The sequence below is a fragment of the Coturnix japonica genome, chromosome 4 (assembly GCF_001577835.2).
Source record: "Coturnix japonica isolate 7356 chromosome 4, Coturnix japonica 2.1, whole genome shotgun sequence".
Lineage (NCBI taxonomy): Eukaryota > Metazoa > Chordata > Aves > Galliformes > Phasianidae > Coturnix > Coturnix japonica.
Window position 1 is genome coordinate 27,288,161 of NC_029519.1, and position 25,124 is coordinate 27,313,284.

Below are 25,124 nucleotides of genomic sequence, written 5' to 3' on the forward strand. Positions count from 1 at the left end.
TTTGATGATATGCATGTTATCAGCCAGGAGTTACCTGACATATCTGAAAATGGAAGCTGGGTGGATTACAGATCTCTCTTCTTGTCCCTTAATTGCCAGAATTGTTTTGCATTTACTATACATCCTTATATGGAATAATGTTGCTATTCACCATAAGCCTGAGCTAGCATTCAGATTAGAACAATGAAGGACCCGAAAATGCACAGTGCTTTAGAGGAAGTGCAGATATTGACAAAACTCAGAAAACATTTGATGCTGGCAACGCTTACTTTCTTGACTTAATGTCGTGTATGTATGCATGAAGCTTTGTCCCACTTCATAGGATACTGCTCCATGGATTTGCAGTGCTTTTTTGTTGTTTGTTTCTGAAATCACTGTGGTTTTGTCTGTTTGTGAAGCCTGAATGTCTTCTAGTATCAAAGAGAGCCTTTAATAACCAAGTAGATATCAGAGTGTATTTTGTGCTGGCATTTAGCTCAGCATTGCATTTGAGTGGGCATTCATTGCAGCTGCTTCTCAGTTTAACTTAGTGAGGCTTCTAAAGGAGTGTCTTGTTCTCGTGCCATATTTGTCGTGCTCTTTTTTTGTAATTTATTTACTTTGGAGAACTGAACCAGACTTAAACATCTGTTTCTCAATGAGGTTTTGTGTGTGTGTTTTGATCCTGTATTACAGCTAGTTTCATTACAGAACACAACAGTTAAGTGATTAGCCCAAGGTGACTCAGTGAATCACTCAGCCTTCCCAAAATGTTGAAGTCTTCTGACCCCTTGCCTTTTAAACTAGTCTAGCTCCTAAATCAAACTGGCTCCCACATTAAACAGAACTTCAGAACTTGAAGTCACTTTTCATGCTGTCTTGTTACCTATCTTATGTGGGAAAATGTCTGTGAAATTCCTGCTGAGGAGTCTTAGAAATTGTTTTGACTGAAACAAATTAAAGCTTTTTGCATGAAATAGTTTACTATCTGTTGCCATTATTTCACAGAGCGTGCAGATACATAAGATGAAGCACGTCCTACTGCAGCAAAGCAGGAGTGTGCAGCATCTGTAGGGCGAGGTTGAGTGATCTACCCAACAGGAAACAGATGCTGTTTAATAAATAAATAATTATAATAATAGAAATCTGCTATAGCCAGTACTAAAAGGCAGGGGGACGTTATCCTAGAAAAGTATGTGTTGTTTGTTTGTTTGTTTGTTTTTTCTGTAGTGATTTTAAGAACATTTCCAATTACTGAGTTTTTCTCTTATTAAAAATATGGCCTGCATTACAAGGATGTTTTCTCTGTACCCATTTTCTTTGTTCCTTCTTTCTGCTCCAGCCTAGGTAGTAGTATGGTGAACATAACAATTGGAGGCAATGAGCGAGGAAAGCATTTTGAGGATAATCTCTTGTTAGATTGACATAGTGATTAAAAATTGCTGTAGTTCAAAGCAGTGATGTAAGCTGTGCAAAGGTTTGTTTATTCAGTACTTTTTCTGTACTCGTCACTGTGTTATCTGCTTTAATAATTCTTTTTTTAAAACTTCCCTTTCATTTTCTATTTTCCTGTCTATCCCCATTTAATTTTACGAAAACAAATGCAGTCAAAGTAAGGAATTGAATGAAGTTGAATTTAAAAAAATATATATATATATTATTTTAATTTGTATTTTAACTTACACAGATATTTTTTGTTGTTGTCCACTTTTAGGAGAAGGAGATAACTTCTAATAGCAAAATATTACTTAAAAGTAAACAATTTTTTGTTTGACATGAATTTATATGCATCATTAGTTCAACAGAAGATACACACCTGTAGCAGAAATGCTAAGTCATGTCTTGAAGCAGTGATTGAGCACCTGGTGGAAGGCAGGGCCTACCCAGTGGAGATCAGGTGCATGCAGTGTACCTGTGTGACCAGAAGGAGAGGAGCCGGGATCTACCCCTTCTCAGATCTCAGTTAAGGGTAGCTTGTTGGAGATCCCTGTGTACCTGAGGCTTTCTGAAGGTAAGCAGCTTTTTCTTTCTTTGTTTCTGTGCTTACGGCTGTCGTGTTTGAACGCGTTCTCATTTGCTGTAGCTTAGGGCTTTGCTGCTCTGCTGTTGTTGTGTTTTCCATTATGTTACAGCACCTTAAGAAAAATAAATAAATAAATAAAAATCTTGGTATCTTTTTAAAAATAAGAATTTTACTTTGCATAGCAACTTTATAAGCAAAATGTTTGCATCTTTTAGTTATGCTTTTTCTATGTAATATTAGTAGTTGATGTAAAGGTACTTTATCCATATCTAATTATTTTTAACTGTCTTAACACAAGACATATCTTATGTAAATACCTTTTCAAATAAAAATCTGTTCTAATTTGTTAATAAAATGAAGTTAAAGATATACGTGCCTAGCAAAAGAATAACCTGAATCAGATTATAAATGTGAAAATACTCTCCTGAACTGCAAGGAACTGGTATTTGAATACATAAGTCTTGCCCTAATGCAAGTGGACTGATACAGATGTTTTATTATCAACTATTTCAGAATGACAGTCCTTGCTTGAATAGGCTTTTCCATAAGAGTGGTTTTATTCCAAATCTGTCTTTTTACAGAATAGATTAATAATAAATAAATGATAATAATAATATTATATATTGATAATTATAATAATAGAAATAATAATAAATGGTTAGTTTATTGTATGCTAAAATACATCACTTATCCAAAAGAGTTGATTAAGCCACATAGGAGTTTTATAACAAGTATTTTGGTTGGTTTCCCTGAGGTAGCTAGAGTCAGATGTTAACATCTTGAAGATTTTCAAACAAGGAGAAAATGAGTCTATTTTGACTGAAACAATTTCCTGATTTCTTGCATCTCTCTGAATTCATGGAGGCGTGTAGTATGAAATTTAGACACATTATTATTTGTTTCAAGTGGAGGTTGTTTGACTTCTTAAGTGAATTTCATTTTCAGTTCTCTTGAATGTTATCATTCTAAGCCTGGCATCAAACTCAGCTGATGTGTTTGGCTGACATCGCTGCTTTTTGCTGTGAGCTTAGGCCACTGGAATTCTTTATCTTCCCAGAGGGCTTTCCATCAGTTGTTACTGATTCAGGGCTCTTCCTGCTGTGATAGCAGACCATCATCTCATCGAGATATAAACCCAGTGATCAGGCAGCAGAGTTGTACTGAGACAGACAGTGACATCTTCTACTACATCAATCATTTAATTTTCTGTTGAATTACTCAACTTTCTTCCACCAGCAGTGTAACTAAGACAGTCTGTTCTTGCCAACGCGTATTCCCCTATCTTTGTCTATATTTTAAGCTTTTCCAGCTTGTACAGGCTATCTCTGCCTATTATTTTTCTGAGATCATACATTTTGCTGTCAGTAATCCAGCAACACACAAATAATTTGTTTTTTATGTCTGTAATTTATGCTCCAGAGTTGAGTAAATTGCTGCACTTCAGACCCAATCCAAAGTCTAATGAAGTCATTGGAAACATTCCAGTTGACTTCACTGGGCTTTAGATCAGGCCCGTAAGTAGTAGTTGCCTGCCACTGAATCAGAACATATAAAAGAGAAACAAAGCAGACCAATTTTTACTGCTCTTAGTCAGTCATGATAGCAAAGAACAGTGAATAAGACAAAGGAAACAGTTTAGATTATTTCTGCTATCAGTTGCTAATGTTAAATAATGCCTCATTCAAGGGCATAGTTTGAAAATAAAAAGCCTAGTTAAGTTTCCCCATTTAAAAGGATTTGAGGAGAGGCTTCTTTTGTTTGTTTTTGAAAGTTTCTTGTATTTTAATTATCCAGCCAGTGAATTCTACATCACAGAATGTCAGGAATTGGAAGGAACCTCAAAAGATCCTGCAGTCCAATCATCTGCCAGCACGGGAACACCTAGATCGGGTCATACAGGAACACCTGTGGGTGCAGGTGGCTTATTAATGTTCAGCACTGTCTTTAATCCCAGGGGAAGGAAGGAAACCTTCTAAATCTCTGTCAAAAATGGGGGTAGTCAGGCTGCAAATGAAGGCATGACAAGCTGACTGTGTAGAACTTGTGTGAATTTAATTCAATTAGGTCTTTAATGCAAACAAGAGTAACAGAATACCACACTTACATGTTTTGGAGTTAGGACTCAAATAGACTTTTTTAGTACTTTTATTGTATTCCATTTGTGGAATATAGGCACCTTCAGCATCTGAAAGGTGGCAGATTAAACTACTGCTCATTTACTAAATGAGAAAACAGAGCATTAGGGTGCCAGAGAAGAATTTGGCTGAGTTTGAAGAATCTGTATTCTCACAATTCCTAACAGGTCGTATAAGATCAAAGTAACAGATTAATTTAGATATTTAATTTGTTTTTTGGCTGTTGTATCATTAGGGATCTGGTCCCTAGTTTTGCAGGACTTGGTTCTATGGATGTTTCTCTCAATGGCATGTCCTCAAGAACATGAAAAAAAAGGGGAGAGTAGGAGTGTTTTTTAAATTGGATCAGGTTTTTGATCTTCTCCCCACAAACAATCGTATTAGAACAAATAAGGGTGTCAGTGAAGGCATGGAAATTATTGGTCATGAAAGAAGGGGCTGGAAGCACTTAGCTAGCGTTGTCAGCAAGATAGGTGTCCTTGGAACTGCAGAGCCTCATTTCATCAGGCCTCATCTATGCTGTGTAGTTTCCTATGAGAAGCTGCACTGTGTTCTCACACAAGTAAGCTGTCAAAATGTATCCCTTCTTATGAAATACACTGTCTTCCCATTACAGTGTCAGCTCTTGGCCACCAACCATGCTGCTAAGGTCACAGCAGCATTGGCACCTGTGTATTTTACCCTTGAAATTTTGTGCAGGGGTGACACACAGACCTGGCAAAGGCACTCAGCTGGCTGTGTGCTCTGGTGACACAGCAAGGTCAGATATGAGCCAATACAAGTACTAGCATCAAGGCCACCTGCTGCAGGAAAACAGTATCTGCCACATATGTGAAGTGATGAGACAGGTACTTCTCCATCTCATACATGTCTTCTGAGAGAGGAGAGTGAAACATTCTGGTATTGGACTTCATATGAGCGCTTTGCCTGTATGGATAATATCTACTCCAAAAACTTCTTATAATCAGTTTGTCCAGATACAAATTACAGGCTTCATTTTGGAATCTGTTGACTGAAGTAACACTATTACTATGAAAAGGATTGAACTTAACCATTATACACTATTTAGTTTTGTCCACATCACAAAAATGAATATTTTAAAGTGATTAAGGATAGTTTTACAGTTAATAAGGTCCTGTGATGCTTGATGTTTTTCATATAGGTGTATCTGAAATCAGGGGATTATTTAAAAATACCATTACTAACAAAAATATTTTTATTTTTAGTAAAATATCCCAGTTGTTTTGTTGCAGCAGGAGGCAAAGGAGAGAACAGTTTACTCTCAAATTTGAGAAAATGAGGATTTTGGTATTTCCAGGCTCCTTTTAAAGATTTGTATTAATGGTCTGAAAAATGCCTGCAACAGAAACAGAACTGCAGTGTACATGTTGAAACTGGTACATTTTCCTGAACTTAGTTCAGATCTAAAAATGTGATGTTCGATTTATCCATAAGCATTCCAAATCATTACAACATTCTTATTTATCGGAAACTTTATTAAGCCATGACATACACATGTGTATGTCTGTATTTCTGTCTATAGTCTGGCCTAAGAGTGTTATGAACTCTTGATAATCATTCTTATTCTGATGGTAGGTTCTGAGGAAACTGTGAATAAGCAGTTTGATTTGGAAAAATAAGACCTAAGTACCCGTACTATCAGAATTATAATTGTCGTAGTCTTTAAATTCAGAGATTCTGCTTTTGTCTCCATTGTTTCTCCGTTTATGCAGTAGTATCGCTGTTCATTGTGATAAATTCCTTCCTCATCATAATAAATGTGTTCACCTCATACTTTACTATAGCAATATAAACTACTATTACCAAAAGAACAGGAGAAGCCAATAAATCTTTTCCTATTTCTTCATTGTCTCCATCATAGTGGAAATATGCTATTGCTGCAATCTGCACTCAGATTTCCCTCAGTTTGTTACACCTATCAGTTTTCTTTTCAATTAAACATTAAGACCTCTTTTACGCTAATCAAATTGTTCATATCATTCGACCAGAAGCCTTCCTTACCTAGATTCAAAGGATCTTTTCTTAAAAGCAGTTATCTAAAAGTTAATTTGTTAGTGTGGGTTGTAATACTATGGAATAGCTATTCTTTATGAAGAAAGCAGGTACGCTGAACAAACAATTCATTTCAACACTGTAGTGTTAACTTTTATTTCTTTTTATCAAACGAAACTTAGAAAGCACATATACTTCCAGATAACGCTTTTATCTGGACTCCATAAAATGTGAACATCATTTAACTTCAAATTGAGAAATGTTTTTCCTGTCAGCTGTAGTGAGAATAATGTACAGGAAAAGGTGATGTAATGATCATATCACTTACATTATTCTCTCCCTAATGAATAATCTACTCTAAGGATGAGCTCACTTACTATTATTGGAATCACATCTGTAAGCCACAGTGCACAGCTCAATCTGCCAGGGTTTTGGTGCTATAATAGTTTGCTGTAGCTTACACTTTTCATTAGAATTGCAGAGCTGTTCTGTTTACTACATATGGAGTAAATTTGCCTCATGAGGAAGAAGATGGGCTGTAAAACAAAACAAACCCACTACGTTTTTATTTACAGCATTTATACTTGGGTCTCACACCCTTCTTAAGCACATCTATATCTTTTTGAAAGCCAATTCCAGACTATTATTAGTGTAGAATGTCGAAAATGTGATGATGTTTTCTGTTCTCATTTAAGTCAGAGCTCACATGATTGACATAGAAGTCTAAGTTTAATTTCAAACTAAGGATAGAAAATCCTCTCTATTTGTAGTTTCCATGTAGGCAGTCAGTATGCTCTGTTGTGAAACGGTAACTTACGAGATGTGCCTTCTGTAAATGATGAATCATTCTTATTTAAACCTGGTAAAATGAGTGAGCCTAGGAGTCAATTTTGAATTCAAGACATAACATAATTAGAGCCACTGACTAATGTAATTCGGTATTATAAATGTCTTGGACACACAAGTTTTTATTAATATTAATGAAGCAAGAGGGGACAGAGAAGAATACGTTGTATGTAGAAAGTCTAAAAGAAATGTTATCTCCTTTAGAATAAGCATATTACCTTTTGACCTTCAATTTCCATGCACCTAAACAAAAAACTGGACTAGACTGGTAGTAACACTAGGCTCTGATTCAGGAAGGAGTTGAGGATATAGTTAAAATTACATGCATTTCTATGCATTTAGATGAATGTAATACAATGAGATGGACACATAATACAAGATTCCCTTTTTGAGGTAGTAGCTTGTATTTGTGGCAGTGATCTTATGGGTAAATAAGATATTAAAAAAATAAAGTAGGAATACAGTTTCTTCATTTACACTATTGATAAAAGCAGCTTTTAAGTAACTTTTATGAAAATTTTTAAATTAAAAAGAAGGAGATTAAGAACCTCAATGATTGCAAGGAAACTCTTAAAAAGTATTCTTGATGCAAATATAGTCCTAACCCTCAGCTCTTCCCCTTTAGCTAAACAGCTAGTTGTGAAAAGTCTAAAGCTACACATCTATCTATTTATCCCTCATGTAATCATTTTGGTTTTTTTTTTTTCCCAGTATTTAAAACCTTCAAGGTTCAACAGATCATTATGAAGAAAATGATTTTCCTTAATCTACTAAGGGAAGCCATGTGAAGTCTCTTCCCTTAGAAATTTTCTGCTTCTTTTCCTTTCTGTTTCTCATTCATTCTATATATGCTGAATCTAGATAGGTCAGGTTGAGAAGCTGTAACACTGCTGCCTAGGCATTACACGGTGTAGCCAACTATTACTTATGTTTTATTTCAGCTGTACTGTAGGATCCTTTAGGTAGCCAGTAGGTTAAGCTGACTGAAGGCTTCTCATGAATCCCTGCAGAATTCTTGCCCTTAAATTTGCTTTTTTTGACTAGCAGGCAGCTTATTATCACTAACTCCTGTGAAGTTGCATTTATTTCCTTGTTCAAAATGCTGTGATTTGTAGAAGAACAGAAACTTTTTGATTACCTTCTATCATTCTGGATCTCATTGTCCTATATCAGTTGGTCTTTGGAGTAGCTGAGCTGCTGGAGTAATCTGTGATCCAGTTATGCTGGTCTGTGTCAAGTCATTTTCAGGTGACTTGAGCTCTAAGCTGGAGCACCTTTGTAAAATTTACACTAAGGTCTGCACCTGCCTCAGGACATGCCCAACTGGGTTTGCTAAAGAAAGGTTGCCAGTTTAGAATAGCCTGAGAGACACCGTACCTTCTTGAAGAGCGGATCTATCCCTGCAGTTATCTGCAGTAATTAGTGTCGATAACAATTGACGTTAGTGGAAATGTGTTGTATGTAGAGATTTTGATTTCATCGTTAAGATTTGTACTGTACTCGTTGCAGTCCAGTGAAATTTTGTCTTCCTATCTTACCAGTAACTAACTGTCTTCCATCTGTGTAAGAAAATGCTTTAATTTTGAGGATGTGAAATTTTCTTCTCAAATTACCAAACGTCTGGATGCTTATCCTGAGCATTTTTGCTGTTAGTTTCTATCAGTTCTCTTTCCTACCTGTGCACTGTTTTCTTCCCTTTCAGAAGCGTCAGCATTGTTCCCCTTCTCTGTTTCAGGACTTGAATAATTTCAGAAAATTAAGGCACAATGTCATCTCTGGGTTGGAATAAGACATTATGTCCCTCATTGCTATTCTAATTATTGAATTATTCAGCTCGCTCTCAACCTTTGTACAAACATATCATGCTTTATGAAATGTCTGTCAGTTGATACTTTTGGTGGATAAATGTCAACCAGCCTAAATAAAAATTCCATTCTGGAGCTTGAGACAGAAAGGAGGAGAGTGTCTTTGATTCTTTGTATTAATTTCAATTCTCCAGCTGTTCAGTTTTTTGGTGTTTTGTTTTTTTGGGGGTTTTTTTTTGAGTGTGTGTCTAGTCTTGGCCTGTGTAGCCACGTTTCTGTAAACCTTAAAGCAGGTCACTTTTGTTCTCTACTGTGCACTGCTAAGTGAAGCATCAGGCTCTAAACAAAGGAGCCAATGAGTAACTTTCCTCTTCTGGAGTGCAAAATATTTAAGAGTAGGTGTGTGTATGTATTTATTTATTTTTTTTAAATACAAAATACAAAGCATGTTTTTTAAGATAATCTTGTAATTCTGCAAAGCAATGGGCACAAGTTACTATAAAAAAAGAATACAGGATGTTACCATTTGCACAGTGTTGAATGGAACTTGGTTTAATTTCAATATTTTAAAAAGCTGTGTTATTAGGCACAAGTAGATTTGATTTTGAAATGAAATACCTTATTTAAATTGCTGCCTTCATGCACAAAACCCTGTCAATTAATATTGTTTTTAAGTGCTTTGAGAAGTGCTGTCTGTGATAAATGTCCAAAATATGAATTAGAGAGAAGCCTGTATGTTTAGCCTGATGTATAAGTTTGTATTAGATTTTTAACATCACTAAAGGTAAATATCTACCTGCCAACTCTGAGGTATTTCGAGATACAGCTGAAAATGAGCTATGTGATAAACAACTGTGATATACCAATGGTAAAAATATTCATTCAGATTACTGTTAAAATTTTCTGTATTACAGGTAAGTAATCTACTGTATGTTTGTAGTTATGTTACGTAGTTTGAGTAGTGGAAATTGAAATAGAGTTTGGTTATGTTTTTAATTTTGCATCCCCTTCATTATAACTCCTCACTTTTAGCTGAGAAAGGATTTTTTGAAGCCTTCTCCAGTCTTAGCTGCTAATAGGATAGAAATAAAATCTATGCAGCTACATACTCATTTTTCTAGCTGAAGAAGTTTAGTGCCTAGTCCTAGAGAATTAATAGATCACATAAAACTGACAGTTAAAGAACTTCTGGATAATTTGGGAAACACTGCCAGCCTTTCCCTCTGCCCATGAATTACTTACTGAATTCTGCTTCAGTGGCCTTCCACAGAATTCTCACCAGATGTGACCAGCTGGGTTTCACACTCACAGAGGAGGTGACACAGAGAGGCCATTCATCCCACTGCAGAGCTCAGGGGCAAGTCTAACTCCCCAGGTGGGATCTCTGACCTGCTCAGAGCCCCATCTGGTAGCCATTCAGATGATGTGAGCCCAGCTGGTGTTTGAAACAACTTTTTCCTTCTTGTTTCACTACACTCCGTTGTTATGATGAGACACCATTTTATGATGTGAAACCTAAAGCTTGTTTGGTGTTTGCAGCTACTGCCACAACATTTTTAGGAACTTTCTCCTGCCTTCTCAGAAACTCAAATGTGATGCTGTCTATTTTCATCAAAAATGCAGCTAAATACATACAGGGATAAGTTTAAGCATTTACGGGATAATTTACTTTTAAAACATCAAGAAAATAACTGGCTAATTATTTATCACTTTGGTTACCATAATTTCCATTATAGATTGTATTGAAAAGTGTCTGCATTATAGTTCTATCTTGATGTTGGATGGAGCCTTTATACTAGATTGTGGATAGGATAAAAGAAAGTCATCTCTGAGCAGTAGCTTCTTTTAAGTACTTAATATTTCCCCTTCCATTTGAAAAACAGTACTTTCTTACGGAATACGATAAATAAAAAGAACTCTGATCTCTGAAGATCCTCTAGATACATTTTCTTACTATAACTTCTTGAGTATGTTACATTCTGTAATATTTGGGCTCCATTAATGTCAGGGCCCCATGAATTCTAGTCAGTCAGAGTACTGTAGAAAATAGGTGTAACTATGATAAGAGGGAAAAGCGTGATATAATCAGAAGATACGAGTCACATTTGCTACCCTGAAGTCTAAACTGACCTAGCACATGCCATTGTACTCTCGAGGATCTTAATTTGATGATCAGTTTTAAAATACACCTCTTGGTACTTTTGGAGCGTACACAGAAATGTTCAGTCGGCCATAGTTGGTTTTGCTAGAAGGTAAGATTTCTGAATTAAAAAAAAAAAAAAAAGACTGAAGAGTATCTAGAGTGTCAGTGCTAAAACAGGGGTGTTAAATACAGTAAACAAAGTGGTCCTATGTGAAGCTTGAGACACAGATACCTTCTTTAGAGAGCTCAATTGAGGGCCAGAAATGAGTTTATCAATTCAGAATTTATCTGCTTAATCTTGCATTTGAACACAGGAAGATCTTCAGAGTCTGTTATGATACCCATAGGTAATAAGTGTCTCTACAAAAACAACAAAAACCTCATTCTGGATGCATAAATGTTAGTGAAAAGTCTTGACAGGCATAGCTTGATATCAGAACTGTCACCAACAACTTTCTTCAGGCAAGCACTTAGCTTTCATTTTCTGAACACAAGCTTCACAAGTATGCTTTTTACTAGGAGGCAAATCTAGGGCTAGAAGCAACCTGTTATCAAATACAATTGAGATCTATTTCAGTGTGATAGAAATCCACTAGAGTGTGTACAGGGTTCTCAAGGAATTTCATGTTTAAGCCCTTAGGATGACATTTTAATACTGTCTGCTTTGACTTTGATGTGAAATCTCACTAGTTCAACCCTATCCTAATCCTGAACTGTATACATATTCATATGGTACCTCATAATATGTAAGTCATATTTGAAACATTCTTGTATATTTTAGGGGATAATAGCAAAGATTAGAATTTGTTAGCTCCATAAAGAGCAGCACCCTGCTGGACTGTGGGACCACTTCAGTGAAGCTAAACACTGTTACTCTTCACCCCTGCTGGTGCACTTATTAATAGAGCAGAATCTTCAAGTGGGGTGCTGGGATCAGTTATGATAACGTAAGCTCAGTGCCAAGAGGGGAGATCCTACTCAGTCTGACCCAAGCTGTGCCATTCCATGGCATCCCTCTAGCATGACACTTACATGCTAGCATCCAGGAAGTATGCCAGATGACAGAACTGACCTGGCTAAACACAACCTCACCAGAAAAAAATAATCTATCTCAGGAAAGTAGGATGGGGTAGAACTCCATCTTTAAAAGTTTGGATCAGTTTAGCACAATAATGATCCCCACGGTTGGACCTTCTATATTTAATGGGTGATCGCACCCTGTCTGCTTTATCAAAAGATCTGCACACTAAAAATAAGGGTACTGTCTATATATTATGGAAATGTAAGGGCAACTACTTTTTTTTTCTTTTTAAGCTAGCTGTGCTAGAATTTTGCAAGAGGAGGTTTCTCGTGTCTAAGAGGATTTGAGACTTTAATCAGCTGGTCAAAGCAAATGATTTTTTTTTTTAAATTATTATTATTTTGGCCAGTAAAGTCTCCTGTGTGGAACAGCAAGCAGTAGCGTGTGAATAGATTCGTATTTAGAGAATGTTGATGCCATATGCCTTTTTCTCATATACAAAAGTTAGAGAGCTTTTTAACTGTAAATATCTGAGCATTATTCAGGGGCCTATGAAAGTATAATTTCTAGTACAAGTATTTCATTTGTACTAATGCAAAAAGTAATCCGTTATATTAGGTCATAAATTAAAATGAATATATAGTCTCTTGTCTCCAGCTATTCCCATCACCAGAATGAGATCCTTTGGCAGAGAATGACACAGAGAATAATCTCTCCTCAAAAAAGCTCAGGATAGTGATAGTGGGAATCTTACAAGCCAGCAGTGGGAATAGACACATCAGTATTTGTGTGGGCACGCACAGTGTCTGTCTGAGCTAAGTTTGGCTGAAGCTTCTGCTATGACTCATTCATAAATTTAAACAAAATGTGTTGTGGAAGATTAAACAGAGACTGAATAAGGAGTTCACAGCCTTCACTGTGTATTTTATATTCTGTTCATTTTACTACAAATTTGTGAAGTTAAAGCAAGGGAGCATCTAGCAAGCAGTGAAGACGTCAGAATCAAAGGGCTGAAGTCATGACATCCACCAATATGGTTAAATCGAGCTTCCCTTTATTACCCAAAAGCCGTACTTTTATAGCAAACAGACAAGGGTGTTCAGAAATCAAACACACCTATTGTCGGAAAGCTTCTACAGTAACAACCCTAAGCCCTCCCACACCCAAAAAGCCATGAACTTTTCTTTCTTCTCCTAGGGGTGTCCTTGGTTCTCATGCTGTTTATCCTTGGCTGCTGCTCTGTAAAGTCCTTTTTGTATTCTCACAACTCCCCCTTTTTTATTAATTAGCAAGCTACTACCACACTGTAGCATAATAACATTACTTATATTAGTAACATAATCATTATAACTCAGTCAGGGCCTCAAATGTAAATACTCTAAATGTGTGAGAAAGAAGACAAGTCAAACACAGCATAACAACAAGAAATACTGTTAAACCCACTAAAGAGAACAAACACGTTTGCTCTGCAGCCCAAGTTTCTGCAACCTGGAAATAAATCTCTAAGGGTCCCATTCTGTGTTAATCTGTAACTGATTAGAAAAAAGCCTTCAACTTTTGCATACTCTGATATATTGATTTGAATGATCACTAAAATTTGTGCAGCAAATCCTTTTAGAGTGCTCACAACCATGCCTTTGAAACTAATAGATAATTAATGGTTGTACAACTTTATGAAGTTGCATGTTGGATAAAATAAATATTAGTGAACAGTTGTGCTAGAGTATCACTAAAGGCACTATTACTTATTGATCCTTGAGGAAATGGCAAACTGTGGAAAAGGAAAGAAGAGGAATGTGTTGGCAGTGGATGTGATAGGCAGTGCCAGCAGGGCATCCCCTGCTTCAAAGTGCACTTTTCCTCTCTCACCCACCACAGATTCTCTCCTGCTTTTATTCCTCTCAGGGTCTGAAGGGTATTTTCCATTTGTACACCATATCCATGTGGCCAGCACATGATACAGAGCCCAAATGGAACGCCTAGGTCAGTTCAATTTGGATTGCTCAGCTGGAGGAGATCATGTCCCTTCTGTTCCAAAAATCCCTCAACAATTTCCCCTTTTTCATTTTGAGCAATCCAAGCCTGATTAAGTGACTTATTAAGCAATTCCTTGATAATACTTAAGACATACAACAAGCAATGACAATCAATAATACGGTGAGCAAAAGTCTTAAACCCTTTTTAATTAGGCTCTGCAGCCATCATGGTACAACACCAAACATACTAGTAAGCCACTGATCAAGTGGATTAATATCGTGCTGAATCTTTCCCATGTGCTCTTTCAGGTATTGATTTATGAATAGATGATCTATGATCAGAAAAGTTTAATGCATGCCTTCAAAATCTTTACAACCATGACCTTGAGCTAGCAGTATTAATCTTTTGTTCTGCATTTGTACCCTTCAATAATGGCAATAAGGGTTCCAGATCATCATTGCTGATACCAACTATGTGCCTGACCCACTGAATATTTCCCAGTAGACTTTGTATGTCCGTAGGATTGTGTAGCTCAATAGAGATATCAGCTTTTTGAGGCTGAATCATAGAGTCAGAAATCTTCCAACAACCACAGACCTGTTGGCTGGATCTTCTCAGGGGCTATCTTTAGTCCCTTCCCTTCTAAGGATTTTTGAATGAATTTTAGCTCTGCGTCTTTGAAATGATCAGGCTTGCAGAAGAGGATATCATCCATATAATGATAGATGATTACCTCCTTCCATTACTTGTGAATAGGTTCTAGTGCCTACACAACATACAATTGACACAGCGTAGGGGAATTCTTCATGCCCTGAGGTGGCACTACCCACTTGTATCACCTTGCAGGCGCTTGCCTGTTCGAGTGCCACTTGTTGGAATCAAACAGCCAAAATCATGGCATCCACCAATAAGGTTAAATCGTGCTTCCCTTTATTACCCAAAAGCCGTACTTTTATAGCAAACAGACGAGGGTGTTGAAAAATCACACACACTTATTGGTGGAAAGCTTCTACAATAACAACCCTAAGCCCTCCCCTTCCAAAGCAGCAAGCTGTTCTTTCTTCTCCTAGGGGTGTCCTTGGTTCTCATGCTGTTTATCCTTGGCTGCTGCTCTGTAAAGTCCTTATCTTGCTCCACAGCTGCTGCTCTGTAAAATCCTCCTTGAATTCCCACAAAGACAAGTGTTTTCAGTGTTCCAGGTTCTTCATTCTCTACTGCTGCAGCAGTTTGAAACTATCTGTAACAATTACTTCAAAATGTACTTCAAGTGTTTTCTCATTTAAAAAAAACAACCTCTATCCAAGTTTCAGCACAGCTAGCTGAGCTGTGTTAGTGTAATAGAGATCAAAAGTTCGGACAAGTTGTGTTGAATGCTTATTGACAAGTACTCTGAACGTGCATGTCTTATGTCATGTTCCTTGTTGACTGAGAAGAGCAAAGAAATTTAAGAAGGATACCTTCAGATCTGTTTGTAGAAAGACAAAGTAAGATGGGATATTTCTGTTACAATTATATAGAAAAAAACAGATAGGAAGCAATAACGAGTGATGTCATATCCATGTTATTCTACCAGAATTTACTGATAGTTTCTAAAGGGCATGGAACTAAAGGATTTGATTCTTCACTAAACTTATTCTGATTATTACTTTTTACATCTCTGATATTCTAGGTCTGAATATTCATATTTCAGAAGTACAGGTTTTTCTATATATATAAAAATAATAAATTCAGTAGTTTAAGATATTATGCAAAGGATAATGTCTAATTTACTTTGTAGGTGACTGTCATGTTAACTTTGTAGATAAATGGTGGATATGTTTATCAGCATCCCCTCTGGAAATGACAAATGCAGGAGATTGTTCCATGATCTTGTAAATTATATTACATGCTAGTTAGCAGAGATGTGACACTAGCAATGTACTGCAGCATATAATTCCATCCAGTTTCATTTTTTTTTTTCTCATCTTTGTGTGCCACTCATAAAATCCAGATGTATTGCCAAGGTCTTCAAACACATTTCCAGCAGCAACATGAGATGAACAAGAGCCTCATTCCTCGACAGGCTCCTCAGGCAGCTGCGTGGGTGGCTTTGGAGTTTTTTCGTGATCTTTCATGTGGTTCAGTTGCTGATGGGCTGTTTTGTCTGCTCTGCCCTCCTGGGTATCACTTGTCTTTGATTTTGAGGAATTTACACATCTTCATCCATCTGAGAATACATTTCTGTGTAAAACTCTTCTGAATTATGCAAACTGTAGTTCTTCATAAGAAAAATGTAACTTACAGGTCTGGACTGCAGTTAGACTGCACAAAACCTCAAAATATGATGTCGAACATTTGGTTGAAGGTACTTATTCATTTGTTTAGGACAAAGTACATTCTTAAAAAGCACAACCTGATTATGGAATACCAATAGAGGAAAAAAAATTAGAAATCAAACATTTTCCTTTGAAGTGCCAAGCTAAATTTTGTGTGCACTGTATTCAAACAAGTCTTATGTAGTAGGACCATCTACCATCAGGTAGAAGTAATGGTGCTGAACTGTATTTTTAAGCTGATTTCCATATATTTACAAAACTGGCTCCCAAGAATTTAGGAGCACTGTTCATTTCTACCTGTTTGCAAAATGGTATCATTTAATCACATTTATTCTTATGTTTGCTTGAAAAAAAATGTTTCCACATAAGTAGTAGCTAGCTACAGAGTTAGTAGGGTAATGAAGATAAGAAAATAGTTGTGACTAATCCTAGGCTCCTGAAAATCCTTACATCAAACTGCTAGCATACGACACTCTTAGATGTTAAGTTTTTGAGTGCTTGTTACCACTTGATAACCTATTGCCTCCTGTTACCAAGCTGCAAACATTGTTTTTTTCCCTTAGGGTGGATGTTTGTCAAAGAGAAGCTTTATCTCAATAGCGCTCCTGCCATAACAATGTTTACCTTATAGCAAGAACAAACAAGTGCTCATGGCATCTGCAGATAAATACAGAGAACATGAACAGTGATGACAAAAGGAGAATATGATATTTACATTAATGCAGCTAATTAGTATGATAAAATTAAAGACATATTGAATAAACTGTAGCATACACAGTAATTTCTTCCTTTTCCCTTCCCTTCCCTTCCCTTCCCTTCCCTTCCCTTCCCTTCCTTTCCCTTCCCTTCTTTAATTCCAGTAATCTTCCAAGAGAAATAGAAGAAGCATTCAGACTGAACAAAGCATATTGCTTTAATATGTAGGATGACTTTATAAGTCTTTTTACCACTGCATGATTTCTAGGCTATGTTTTTCTAAGTCTTTATGACCTGGGGGATACAAGTAGCTCCTTAACAGCATGAAAGGTAGCTCTGATCTTGTATGTTTATTTCTCTCTGACAGCCTTTCTCTCTCCTACAAGCAAAACTTTGTTTTGGAACTATGATCCTATAGTGAATTATATTACAAGTGTTATTTTTTGACATAGTGTTTTAAGACAAATTCATAGTAAATTCAAACTGCAGAAGAACTAATATTGTGAATGTCCAACACAGCTCTTCATAATTCAGTCTATCCATTATGTCAACTAGGATTTGTTGAAAGGGTTGCAGTGGGGGGATGGGTTGTGGGGGTACTTCAGTATGCCAGTGAAACTAAGGCTCAACCCTTTCCATCTGTTCTGACCGAACTCCTGTTATTGAGTCATTTGTCTGTTATGGGTGAGAGCACTGATGAGTGTTTGCTAATGTAAGTCCAAGGTAACGCTGGTCTGTTGAAAGAAGACAAGGATAAGACAAGAAATGTATCCATTTCTCATTGCCCGTCTGGATAATTTAAGATCCTTAATGGCAGTCAAGGAATGGCACTCATTTCAAAAAAGGCTTATGTTCTGTCTGTATCTAATCAGAAAATGAGGGATCATTGTGGTCATGTGTATCTTTAACATTATTTACTCACAGATAGATGACTGGAATATGCTAAACAGGAGCTTACTGCATATATCAACACAGCAATGAGAAACTGTTGTGGAATTAAAGGTATGACAATCACTGAGTACTATTTCTCCTCTGGCTTTTAGCAAGTAGACAGGAGGAGAGGGGAAAATAAAGTAAATCTTAGTTCTGCCTTTTGACCAAATAGATCAAGCATAACCATCAGGCCGAGTGAAGCCCTTTTATTATGATTTGCTGGTTGGTAGGCACAGTCCCTTTCATGGAGCAACACAGAGAACAAGGAATGAGACTCTGTTCCAGAGTGGAGTGAAAATGCCTGTCTGATAAAATCGGCTTCTGCTTTGTCCACCCACGCTGATTAAGGGAGGAGCTCTGAGATACACACAAAGTCTAAACAAGGTTAGGCATAGATCCTTATGACAGAGGCCATTGCTGCTCTGCCAGAAAATGAAAAGGAATCAGTAGAAATGTGATAGTGTAATAGTTTGGTCTGCACTGGTGATATCTTCACCATTTAAGAGACAGACCAAAGAAAATAGAATTTTTCAGTAATGGTGCGTGTGCCATTGGATTTAGATCTGTCAAATTTGTGGCTGTATATGATGTTCAGACATGCAGTCTGAGTTTACATTTTTCAGACTTGTTTATGTGGCTTTTTTAGGTAGATGTTGTAAATTCTCTGTTAAAATATTAAAGACAGGCACAGATCTGTTCTGGTAGTTTCGAGTTTGGTGTTCAACATTATCTGTACAGACACTGAAACTGATATGACTCAGCAAAGATTGTGAAGTGACTTGAAATGATTTTCTGCTGCTGTTTGCCCACTTCTTGGCATGCAGCATCAGCCACATATCTTATTAGCTTCCCAGAAATCTGTGAAGTGTTGAGCTCTGATACTTCCCCTCAGCCACAAAGAGACTGGAGTGCTTCAACCATTAGTCCCCTTTAGCACAGCCAAATAAATACACTCTGGTGAGTGCAACGGGAAACTTACAATGCAGAATTGTAGCACCATGACAGTTATGGTTTAGAAATGAAATCCTATGATACTTAGAAAATAACTGAAAGACAGCCAAAATTTTGTTCTCTTGTTTAAATTGACTTGACTCATTTACATGATAATTCATTGATGAATTATGAACTGTTGCGTGTCAAATACACACGCGATAGGAGATTGGCTCTACTTATGGTAAAAGATGCATGATATTGTAATCAATATTTAAAGTAATTATCTGGAAGACTTTAACTGTTTCTGCTGACAGATAAATGTGCATGAATAATGCACACAGATATGCTCTTACTGTTCTGTCAGCTTTCTAGTCCATAAGCGTAGATAGAGATAACAGTGAGTAGCAGTACGGAAAGCAGTTAGTTGCTCCAGTCAGCCTAAACTGCGTGTGTATACAGGTCTAATAAGTACATTCAAAACTATGGTCCTCTATTCAGCATCTGCATGGTATAACCATATCTTTCATCACTTGACATAAAGCTCTATGATAAAGTAATGCAAATTTGGTTCCAACCTTATACCTTACAGCATAATAAGTATACAATAGCTTGTGGTAATTTAGTACTAATCAGCAAATTCCCCTTCCCTCTGTCTTCACAATGAATTTCTTGTGGTCTCTTAAAAATAAAAAATGTTATTTTTAAAATACCTGTTCTTAGGAAGAATAGAGTCTAAAGAACAGAGAGCACATCAGCAGAAAACTACTATTTGAAGCACTTTGACTCACAGTCCATACCAGCCCTGGAAGTGTTGGAAGAGGAGGGCTGCTATGCATAAGCAATTTACCTCATTAGATACCAACATTTACAGGGTAGGATATAGGAAGCCTAACAGAATGGCTCAGAGCACTTGTGACAGGTGTCCAGTGGAGAACAGGAGTTATTTCTGGACCTACTCAGGTTAGTGTGGTGACAGTGTGATTGTGGCCTATGCTTTGGTTGTGGGAAGAAGAAGTTTTGCCCAGTCCTTACCACTGTTGCTGTATCTAGTCCTAAAAAGGCCACAAGACCACACATTTTGGTTAGCAGTACCATATTTTCCATACAGACTTCTGTGTTTAGTTGTATGAGGCCGTGGTCAATGGACACCATAAACATTTGACCACTTTCATACATACTCTTTCCAAAAGACCCTTGTTTAAACTCCCAGTAAAAGCTGTGTTTATAAAATACATTCTAAAGGGTACTGTAGTCATATATTGCCAAAACTGAAATACGTACTTTTAAAAAAATTCCATGCTTTTCTGTTTTTTAAATATGTATACATTTTAGTTAGTTTGCATATCTTAGATAATGATATGGCACTGAGCTGCTTTATTTTGGAGCATAATGTCAACAAGTGCTATGACTCTTCAGATGTATCATAGACACATGTATTTTATGTCTGGTTGTAAAACTTACTTTGTCAGCATACGTGCTACAATGTTGTTACGCTGCTTTTTGTTTTCTTCAGCACAGGATAGTGTATGTGTATCTTTATTCCCTTCATCTGCTAAGTGGATTCCATAAGTTCTCAGTTTTCCTTAAAGGCAGCAACTTTTCCAGTGCTCTGCATGGCCAGAGATAAAGGGAGAAGTAGAGATTTGTGAGTTACACAAAATGCCTTAACACTTTTTCTAGTTCTTCAAGTGGCTTCCACCTCTTTCCAGTTAAGCTATGGATAAGAAAACTTCACAGAATGCTAATACTGGTAGTACCATTGTTGGAATTTGGAGCCAATACTCAGCTTAGAATATCCCGAGGCAGTAGTAGAAAACATTTCTTACTTCCCACTTACTTGTTTTCTTTATTAGTGACTATTTAACACAATTGCTTAAAAGCAATATGCCTGCCATCTGAAGTATTTATTATATAAAAGAGGGTACAGCCACACTGACAAGTGTTGAAACAAATGAAAATACAGATTCTTTTCTTCAATATGCTGATTCTTCTTATGACAAAAATAACTAGGATTTTTTTTAGAAATGGTGTCTGAATCCTGTAGTGACTGAAATACAGCAGGCTGTCTGCAAGAGAGATTTCAGTATGTTATTAGTAGTTGTTGTATTTCTGTGGTTGCATGAGATGGGAAGCAAAGTCTAGTGACCCTTTAAGTTGTTTGGAAACAGAAATGCCAGTGTATTAACAAGACTGTCTCTTCTTGTCCCTGCCAACAGACAGTTTCAAAGAATGTTTATCAGCGTGAAAGTGGTTATCTGTGCACATATATGCTGCATGACAGAGCTAAATGGCTTGAACATTTTTTCAGTATTTAATTGTTTCTGATGCCACAGTTCCATTTCAACAAACATACAAATAAGGTTTGAGTTATTCTGCAGTGTATTCAGTTTGGTCAAAGTTTGGCTTTAGATAGGACTTGCATCCATGAATTCTGTCTGAATTGTTTCTCTCTCCTTTTTTAAACAAATTCTCTGGTTACCTAAGATGACAATTCACAAAACAACGTGGGTATGAGTATAAAGGTAAGCACTGTGAATCTCATTAGCTACAGTAAATCTCATACAGACCTTAGCTACCTTGAGATTAATGTTTTTCACTCTGGGCGTTTCTAAGTGGTTAATGTAGTGCAAAATCCACCCTCACTCTTCAGTTTGTTTATAGGAACTCACCAAGACATTTCACCTTTCTGCTGAGGTATAATAGGTATAATCACGTGTACTATCATAGAGTCATAGAGTGGCCTGGGTTGAAAAGGACAGTGATCATCCAGTTTCAACCCCCCTGCCATGTGTAGGGTCGCTGACCACCAGACCAGGCTGCCTAGAGCCACATCCAGCCTGGCTGTGATTGCCTCCAGGGATGGGAGCATCCTCAACCTCCTTGGGCAACCTGTTACAGTGCGTCACCACCCTCTGTGTAAAAAATTTCCCCCTAATATCTAACCTAAACCTCACCTTTCTTAGTTTAAAGCCATTCCCTCATGTCCTATCACTATCCACCCTTGTAAACAGCCATTCCCCCTCCTGTTTATAAGCTCCCTTACTATTGGAGGCTGCAATGAGGTCTCACTGGAGCCTTCTCTTCTCTAAGCTAAACAAGCCCAGTTCCCTCAACCTTTCTTGGTGGGAGAGGTGATAGGGGAAAGTGTGTAACCATTCTACAGTGTTGGAAGGTTAAAGCTGGGTGTGTTTGAATATGTAGCCAGCTACAGAGGAAGCTTTTCTTAGCTCTTGCATTGGTACCTACTCCTATTTCTGTATTTGTTACTTAGTTTGTTCTTTTGTTTTGTTTGGTTTCCCAAAACCATTTGAATTTGATATGTGCATACTTATAAGAAGGAAGAAATTTGTGACAGAAATCCCAGTGTGAATACCCATAGCTGTGGCCTATGAGGAGAATACACTGTAGAACAAGATTAACATATATGTTGTTTATTATAGTTATTTTTTCTATTTATCTCTTCACTTTTTATTTAATCACATTGCTTTTAAAACTTGTTGCCTGCATGATGTTATAAAGAATCTCAAAGGTAATGTCTAGCACAGTAATTTTCATGAGTGTGCGGCAACACCAGAAAACTGTCTCAACTAAAACAGGTAGCTCTGTTAATGACAAATTCTTTATCAGTACTGATAGGATTGAAGGCTAACACACAGCAGTGACTGTGCAGGATTCCCTAAATGCTTTTGTAAGGCATATGTATTGTACAGGCACAAGTGGCTCTTCTAGCTATTGATAACAGTTGAGATCAGCCTATTTGTAGTTGTGAAGCTACCTGACTTTCATTTGCTGGGCTTTTTGTGGTTCTTTTTTTTTTTTTTTTTTCTCTTCTTTCTTCTTTATCTGTCCCTGACCCTCTGTGAGCAGTCCAGAGACTTCTTAGATTCCATGAGTCCTCCAGTTCTGTGGTTCAGTTAGAAAATCATACTGGGATCTAGTCTGTTAATTAAACTGCTTTAAAATACATATGTTGTCAGATTAAGTCACTGTAAAGCTCCAAACTGTTTCATATGTGCATCGGCACATTTTCTTCAGTATAAAACATTAACTGAAGTTTATAAAAATTCAGGTAATTCTTTACATAATTCAAGTATTCATGACAATTTTCTAGGTAGTTTTCTCTTGGTTTTACTCAGTGTTTGAAACTAACAATTTAGAGAATGGGTTGGATACTTTTCTTTCAAGATTGGCAGCAGTTATGTTGTTTTTCTTAGGTCAAGATGACCTCTTAAAGCCTCTTTGAAGACTTCTTTTTTTTCAAGAGTCCCTGAATATTTTAGTTGACAGCATATTCAGTTCCTTGAGGGAGCTAATGGGACCGCTGATTATATGCTCATTTTTCTGTTGTAGATATTTTAATCAGAGGGAACTGGGTTGAGTGTATAGGAAATTGGTAATCACAGCCTGAACCTCTAATTAATCAGCTGTAATCAGCACAAAATCAGGAAAATAGGAATATTTAGTGCAAGGTTATATAAGAAAATAAAGAATTGTTTTTACCTTCTCCATTATATATTTAATTTTTTTTTAAAAACAAAAGTAGCTGGCATAAGTTATGCTTTGCACTCTGCTAGCTGCAGGCTTGAGCTTTCATGCTGAAAGCAGATCTAAGCTACTATCTTCCCACGAATTTTTAGTGACCTAGAGAATAATAAAACTGCATATGGCTCTGAAAATCACACTTTGTGCTTGCCCACATTGTTGGCCAGAATAGCTATTCAGGATAATTGTGCATATGTATGCTGTCTTCCAAAATAAATCAATGATTTTGTGCAAGAAAAATGTCACAGTTTGCAGTCATTCCAGACTTACATCATCAAAACTATTCTAGAATAGCTACAGTATTTGTGTTTCACATCTATTCCTACAGTGGTTTCATGCGTTGCCCATGTTTTGTTGGTTTGTTTCTCATTACATAAACTTAGTTTTAAAACAAAGATAGGTATTAATGGGAATTCTCAATCACATCGTGCTAACAACAAATATTTACTGAAAGGCTAGGTCACTGAAAAACAGTGGCATTTTAGAGAGAAGTTACACTTCTCTCTTAGCCTTCTATACAGTGTTATTAATTCTTTTTTTAAACATCTTTCAGTTGGTTTCTCAGGTTGAAGGTCTGGTAAGCAAAGCTAGACACTGCATAAATCAGACTGACAACAAGATTTGAGCAATAACCTTGCTGAAATCTAAGAGTATCTTGTTTTATAAAAATCAGTATTTCACGGGGTGAAATTATAAATAATATATAAATAAATATATAAATATATACATAAATTATTTGTTTTTAAATATTAAGAAATAAGTAGGAGATTATCCCAGAGCAGAATCTCTGGAAAACAGCAGGTATGGCTTATGATGTAGGCTTTTGCCAGTTATTCTAAAACTGGAGTCCAGTGAAGACCTAGAAAGTAATCTGGAGTGTAGTTAGGGCACCCTAACATAAGAGCTATTCTCATTGAGGTTAACACATGTAGTCTAACTTTGTTGATCTAACAACATTGGTCTGGGTTCATCTGTGGACAAATTTCACTTAATGGTGAGATTTATTTTCCTGCTGGTTTGTGTCTTGCTTGTCCAAGAATGTGCAAGATCTGGGCTGTGTGCTGGTCAGGTTGTTTTCCCATCATGTTCTGGGGCGGAGTCTCAGAACAAAACTAACAAAGGAGGACTCAGTGGATTCTGAGAGATTTAATAATTTTGTGCTTCAGCCTTTCTCTGATTCCTGGTAAGGACACACACAAAGATACTTTCAGAATCTTTGTCCTTTGTGTACTCCCTTTATGTGTAAAACTTAATAGAAAAGTAATTGCCTTGAGACCGCTCATTTCTCAGATTTGGCTGCAATTGCCCAACAGATGCAGAAGTGATTCAGGTTTGGAGAAAGATATAATCGGAGACAGCGTGATCATAATGATTTTATTTCCATTAGAACAAAAGCTAAAGATAGAATTTATGACTAATACTTAAGTTCCAGAACTCCTTAGCTTTCTGGAACACTTGATGATAAAGGGAAGTATCTAATGTACTAATGCAACATACCTAGCTTTTACCTTTTCTGTAGAGAGTATTGTAGCCAAGTAAGTGCAGAGGACATGATGATGGTTGTTCAACCGAAAAACAGTCTCATTACTGAGGTAAAACTAAAAATGCTGTCGTTTCCATGTTCTGCCTTTAGCTCAGTAACCAAGGAAGGGAAAAATATTTTTTTCTTGATGTGTAAAATATTGAAATTTTTGGAAGTAGCTGCTCATCTGTTCATCTTGTTCTCCCACGGTATCAAATTAATTTGCGTTGTACTCAAATCA